Below are 7,234 nucleotides of genomic sequence, written 5' to 3'. Positions count from 1 at the left end.
CATTCAAAACTTAAAGTTTAGAAGTTAAACTATCAAAAACTAAGGCGCCAGATTTATTTATGAAAAAAACCCATCTTTTTGAAATGAAAGTCTGTTATATTGAACTGATTTCATAGGACAATTTCTCACGTGCATAGCTGGTTTCCTTTTTTTCTTCATCCAGAAATTTAAGTATAAAATTAAATAAATTTTATTAGCATTTACTTATTGTCATCTTTTTCATTAAAGGTCCAACTTTTTTAAGTAGACAACAACATTCATATTTTTCAAACAACACCATTCATATTGTTCAAACAACAACATTCATATTGTTCAAAAAAAATCAAAAAACGATTTTTCCAAGGTTCAAAAGGGTTTAAAAAAAATGTTATCATAGAATATCCGTTGACTTTTCTTTAATTAAGTACTGTATAAACATAATGAAGACAACACCATGTATTCATTTAAAGATACAAAAACATACATCTACATATTATTCTTAGGTGCATTACTTTTTATTTAAAAAAAAGAGATGTGGTATGATTGCCAATGAGACAACTCTATCCACAAGAGACCAAATGACACAGAAATTTTAAAACAACTATAGGTCACCGTACGGCCTTCAACAATGAACAAAGCCCATACCGCATAATTAGCTATAAAAGGCATCGGAATGACAATATAAAACAGTTCAAACGAGAAAACTAGCGGCCTAATTTATGTACAAAAAATGAACGAAAAACAAATAGGTAACACATAAACAAACGACAACTACTGAATTACAGGCTTCTAATTTTGGACAGGCACATACATACAGAATGTGGCGGTGGTTTAACATGTTATAGCGGACACACATGCCCCTTTTCTTCCTAAACCTGGGATAGTGGTGCAACAGTACAACACAAGGACGGAACTATAAAAATCAGTTGAAAAGGACTTTACTCATCAGATAGACAAAAATACAAATACTACAAATATAAGTGGACGTGACCGCGGATACTTGTACATCCAAACAACAAAAAGACACTAAATAAAGATCTGAGAGTACTCAGTCGCAGTTACTGACAGCTAATTCAAAGCCACTAACAACTTATAAAAAAATCATGCATCTAAGACAAAATTATCAATCAGTACACATCCAACATCCAGTGGATTTAGTGTAAGACGTCAAAAACAGTCAGAATTGATTTTGGCTTTGAACTAGTGGTCAGTAACTGCGAGTACACTTAGATTGGTCTGTACTTAGTGTGTGGTTTTTTGTTTTGTTTTGTTGGAATGACCTATGTCCCTGCCAGGCCCGGCCTGTGTTTTTTGTTCGACATTTTCTACGATATCTACTTATAAAAGTTCACTTTCAGTCGTTGATTCAATCATACGACCAAGAGCTATAGAAACATAAATGAAACATATACTGAATTTGTTTATAAAGTAATTAGTGTTTGATAACATTGTTTTGCGGAGGAAATTTCGAAGATTCTGTTTTAAATCATAGGAATTGTAGGAACATCATGAGTAACGTTTAGATATATAAAAAAAAACCAGAAGATGCGTTAATATTGCAAATGAGACAACTCTCCACAAGAGACCAAATGACAAAGTGATTAACAACTGTAGGTCACAATACGGCCTTCAACAATGAGCAAAGCCCATTCCGCATAGTCAGCTATAGATGTATGTCTGCTTTTGTTTCGATCTTATTAGGTAAACTCTTTTCGACTGATTTTCATAGTCTGTTCATATGTTGAACTGTAACACCACTGTCCAATGTTAGGGGATAGGCGCCACATTTGTGTGCTTGTTTCAAGTCAGGAGTTTGGAGTTAATGATTGTCGTTAGTCGATGTATATCATATTTGTGTTTCGTGCATCATTTAGTGCATAATTCAGTTCGTTCATTTTTTCGTTTGAATTGTTTTACATTTGTCATTTCGGGACCTTTAAAGTCGACTTAAGCGATATGGGTTTTGCTCATTGTTGCATATAGTTGTTAACTTCGATGTAATTAGTTTGGTCTCTGGCGAAAATTTGTCGCATTGGTAATAATACCACTTGTTCTTTTTATATATATAAAATTTTCTAAGGGTTTGATGTACAATGACGTTAATTTGATTGATTCGATAGGTCACCATCAAGCTTTCAAAACAGGCTTAGTTACTGCAAGTTTTCTCAGATCTTAACATTTTTTTCTTTTTTTTTTTTTTTAAATAACACGTTACAGTAGACATTGCATGCGCCTAAAGTGCTTTTCTGAATTTACCTTCATCAAGGAAAGCTCGAATACTTGAAAGCCATGAATGTATAATAGCATAAACATTTGAAGCTATATGACCAAATAGGACCTAAATACACCCAAATTCATCTTTGTGAAGTATCTAAACCCCACATATGAGAAACTTCTATTTCCTTAGATTATCTTACACTATTTTAAAGGAAACCATCACTTGTCTAATATCAAACTGAAATGTTCCATATAATGGTATATTCATATATAAGCTTCTAATACATCCATGCGCTTTTGTTGATTTACTTTCATCAGGAATGCTGAAAGCCGAATATTTGAAAGCCATGAATATATAATAACATAAACATTTGAAGAGCTATATGAACAAAGAGGGACCTAGAAAATATATCAAAATTTATCTACCTTAGTTTCTTATCAATTCAAAATTTATTAACGGACAATTTCAGAAAGGTTTGTTAAAAAATCTTGTCAGTACCTAAGTACTGACTACATCAGCTATAGTATCTTCTATTATTTAAAAGAAATTATATTTTTAAAGCCTATCAGAGACAACTCCAGCGTATCTATCAACAGTAACTTCCACGATATTACAAGTGTGTTATCTCCCTTTGTATATTGTCCATGACCAATATGTAATGCAACAGAAATAATGTCCATGGCTATCAGCCAGTGCAACATAAATATTACACCGAGGCAATTTTCTGAGGCAGGATGACATTTTGTGACCCTTTAATTTCTTACTTCAAATTCTTATCAACACTTTGTCGTATTCTTATCAGAGATGTATCTGTAATTTCCTGCAAAGATCCCTCTAACGAGGACATTATCGGTGACTCCCATGTCAAAAGCGACCACGACCAAATATTTTATCTCATTTTATAATTAAATTATCTTTTATGTTGAATATCAGGCATTTTTTAATTCTCAAATTTGAACTTTGGTAACAGGTTTGCAATAAGTTAAATTATTTAATGGGATGGTAATGACAACACTTAAAAAAAAATTAATTTAATTTTCGATAACGGAGTAATAATTTATAAATGTTCATAAATAAATAAAAAGCTGTAAAATACAAAAACAAAAGCGCAACATTTTAATGCATTGAAAATTTGAAGACGATACAGCTGTCATGTACCTCAAAATGTCGTTAATTTCATCAGACAAGTCTTATAATTTTTGCTTAAAATTAACATATTGACCATGGGCGCTAATTTTTTTTATCTATTCTTCGTTGCAATTTGTAAAATTGCAAATTAAGACGAAGAAAATGGACCTAGTATTTTGCAGAAATATGTCTTGTTCTCTTGGACAAGGACATGTCAAGTTAATATTCCATCTCCGAGCGAGCTCACTCGACTGTAAAAATGTTCACATGTATGTTGTCAAGTTTTGATGTGTTTTACATTCAAAGATATAATTTAATTGTATCGGTAACAAGCTGAAGCAGGGAAATTATAGCTTCTAATATGAGAGATAATTAAACTTCATCAAACCGAAAAACTTGGTTCCTTCAAATCCAACTGCAAAAAGGCGTCTGCGAATTGTTCTAAGTGATTTGAGGCTATTTGACAGATTACTGAAAATAAATATAGCCTAGAAGATTTAATTAGCAAATTTGGGGAATAAAATTCATGGCATATGTTACTTTTTGTTGTTGCTAAAAAAAAAAAAAGTATCTCAGAAATTCGTTTCTTAAAAATTCGAAAGAATCAATATAACGATGATCCGTTTTTGCCGGGTCAACATATTATTTCCATGACAAATGTATTCTTATTACTTTAAACACCAACCACGGACCTATAATCACTTTTGTTCCTTAAAATGAAACAAGATCGGAAACAAAATACAAAGTGAATTTCTGAAGGAAAAAATCTAATAGGATGCAACACACACGCACATAGGAATGAAAATAAGAGAAGGGTTAGAAGATAATTATGAGTGGCAATTCGCAAAGTAAATTTTCTTGTAACAGAATAATACCGAACAAACAGGATATTGTTGGGAGGATTAAAGCATACAAATGTTCCCAATAAAATATTTATTTTAATATAAAATACCAAAAATGTAAATTGTAAATTCTTTCCTTTGTTCCTGAGGTAACTTTGTCTTCTATTGAATTAAAATCAGTTAATATAATTACAGTTCATGACAGAAACGTGCTTACAATTTTTATTATAAAATATAACATTTTTATGAAACATACTCGATCAAAAATATATATTATATTTAATTGTATTTTTTTTATTATCAATATAAACCTAAAATTCATTCTAAATACATATAATATTTTTTTATCACATGTATATATATGTTTATTTATTTAGCTGAGCTTTCAACTATTCAGCTTTGAAGGTAAATGTAAAAAAGACACTTAGGACGCATGAAATTTATATTTTAGTGGGTTTTTTTTTTAAATATTTTTCTATGTATAGTATAAGCCCAACTTACTGACAGTAGAGCAAAACGTTCAACATTGTGTAGAACTATTTCTATAAAAAATAAAATTGAGAAAGGAAATGGTGAATATGTCAAAGCGACAACCACCCGACCATAGAGCAAACAACAGCCGAAGGCAACCAATGGGTCTTCAATGTAGCGAGGATTCCCGCACCCGTAGGTGTCCTTCAGCTGGCCCCTAAAATATGCATAATAGTACAGTGATAATGGACGTCATACTAAACTCCGAATTATACACAAGAAACTAAAATTTAAAATCATACAAGACTAACAAAGGCCAGAGGCTCCTGACTTGGGACAGGCGCAAAATTGCGGCGGGGTATAAAACATAAGATTTCTTTATTTATTCAATACATTACACTTCATTATCATGTACGCATATAGAAAAAAAGAAAAACAATTTTATTTATTTATTCTCCTACATTCACCCCTACATTGGCCAAGGCTACAAAGACACGAAGACAACGAAATAGTAACATAAACAAGAAAACACACAAACAAACAAAAAAACAAACAAAACTATAAGATATATCAGAAAAAACAAACTTTTGGTACACAGATATGAACATAAAAAAATAAGGAGATGTGGTATACATGTAAACCAACTTATTTTCGCGTTTACTTTATTTTGCGTTAAGACCTTTCTACAGCAGCGATTTGACATTTTCGCGACGATTTATATGCGCGTTATATTTCTAATCGCGAAAAAAAAGTTGATTTTACAGTAATTGCAATGACACAAATATCCACCTAAGTCCAAATGATGTGAATAATTGATTGATTTATAAAATCAGAGACAGCTAGCCTAAGAAGGGTTTTATTTTGGGTTAAGAGTTTTATGTATTTGTATATCGGGACAACTTGCGTCAAAATTATTATTCATTATTATCATTCTATTTATAAGTTCTCTAAAAATATCTTTTCGTTCTGCTGATTGTTCATTGAAATTACAATGAAGAAAAACATGATGTATATCTTCCACCTCATCACAGCTCTATCAGTGAAATATCTGTGTTAAACTGGAAATTGTTTCTATATTGTTCTGTTTCTATGGACCTATACTGATGATGTATCAATAACATCAAATGAATTGACCAGTTTTCATAAAAGTGCGAGCTAGCCACAAAACAAGGTTCAACCCAACATTTTTTTTCTTAAAATGTCCTGTACCAAGTCAGGAAAAGAGCAGTTGTTATCTTATAGTTCGTTTCTTTGTATGTTGCATTGTCGTTTGTTTTTTGTACACTTCAGTGTTTCTGTTGTTTCGTTATTTTCATCTTATATTTGATGTGTTTCTCTCGGTTTAAGCCGTTTGTAACCCGGATTTGTTTTTTATTTCAATCGATTTATGACTTTCGAACCGCGGTTTACTACTGTTGCTTTTATTAATAGTACATTTCCAGCCCTATAAATGATCAGCGAGTATAAACATAAGTAAAATATATACTCTTTAGTAAGTAACTTTACTCAAACGGATGAAAGTGATATAGACACCAGGTCTACGTGTTTACCTATATGAATTACTTCCAGTTTTTTGTTTTGTTTTGTTTACAAGTTATGTTATAATCAATTTGAATAAAATTGGACGTGATCGAGAAACGGGTTTTACAGAACTTATTTATATATGTCCGACATTGCTGGACTTTGCAGACGATTCCGTAATATTTTGACGTCAATAGCGAACAGTTCTGACGACATCATTCAATTTTGTTATGCACATACATGGGTTTTTAAATGAACAATCTAACCAAATTTAGGCAATTTTCAACGACTCATAGCTTGAAAAATAGCGCGGCGACTCATTCTTTTTTATCATATTTTTGAAAAAAAAAAGCCTTTATTAAAATCTTCATTTTTGATAATTATAAGAAAAATCGGTCTCCAAAAGTATATACTTATGATCTACCTTAAGCGTAAGTCATAGAAGTGAGAGGTTTAGCTTGTCACGGACGGACGGATGGAGAAGTCTTTCAGTGCTATTTTACAATATTGACAAAAGAATCAACGATTAGAATAAATAAATTATTTAATAAACAAACAAAAAAAAATAAACAATTAAGAAGAAAAATACATCAAATTATTATAAATATTAAAGTCCAAATAAATAGTCCAACAGCTTCAGTAGTTTGTATTGTATATCCAGATTACTTCCCTTTATATCGTTATGACGGTTATGGTATCGTTATGACGGTTATTGTATCGTGCACGACAGTTCCACTATAATATGTAGATATGTTGTTTGATGAATTATCATGTATGATTGCGTTCAATCTGTATGACCACTCCTTAACACCGCAGCATTGTATTACTCTGGTGCAGGCTGGAACCTCGGAATTGATGCACTATATACAGTAGAACCATTGTAGGTTAAATTTAGCTAACAAATATGAAATGCTCTAACGAGTGTGGCATCCTTCCACACGAAAATCCCAAGCAGAAATGAAATGACAACGTGTCCAAAGAAATCATCTGACCACTGTTTAAAAATAGCCAAACTTGTCCGAAGAACTCGATTGACCACTATTTAAAAATAGTCAACAGGTGTGTAAATAGGCCA

The sequence above is a fragment of the Mytilus edulis genome, chromosome 3, assembly GCF_963676685.1.
Source record: "Mytilus edulis chromosome 3, xbMytEdul2.2, whole genome shotgun sequence".
NCBI classification, from domain to species: domain Eukaryota; kingdom Metazoa; phylum Mollusca; class Bivalvia; order Mytilida; family Mytilidae; genus Mytilus; species Mytilus edulis.
Note: the sequence above shows the minus strand (reverse complement) of the source record.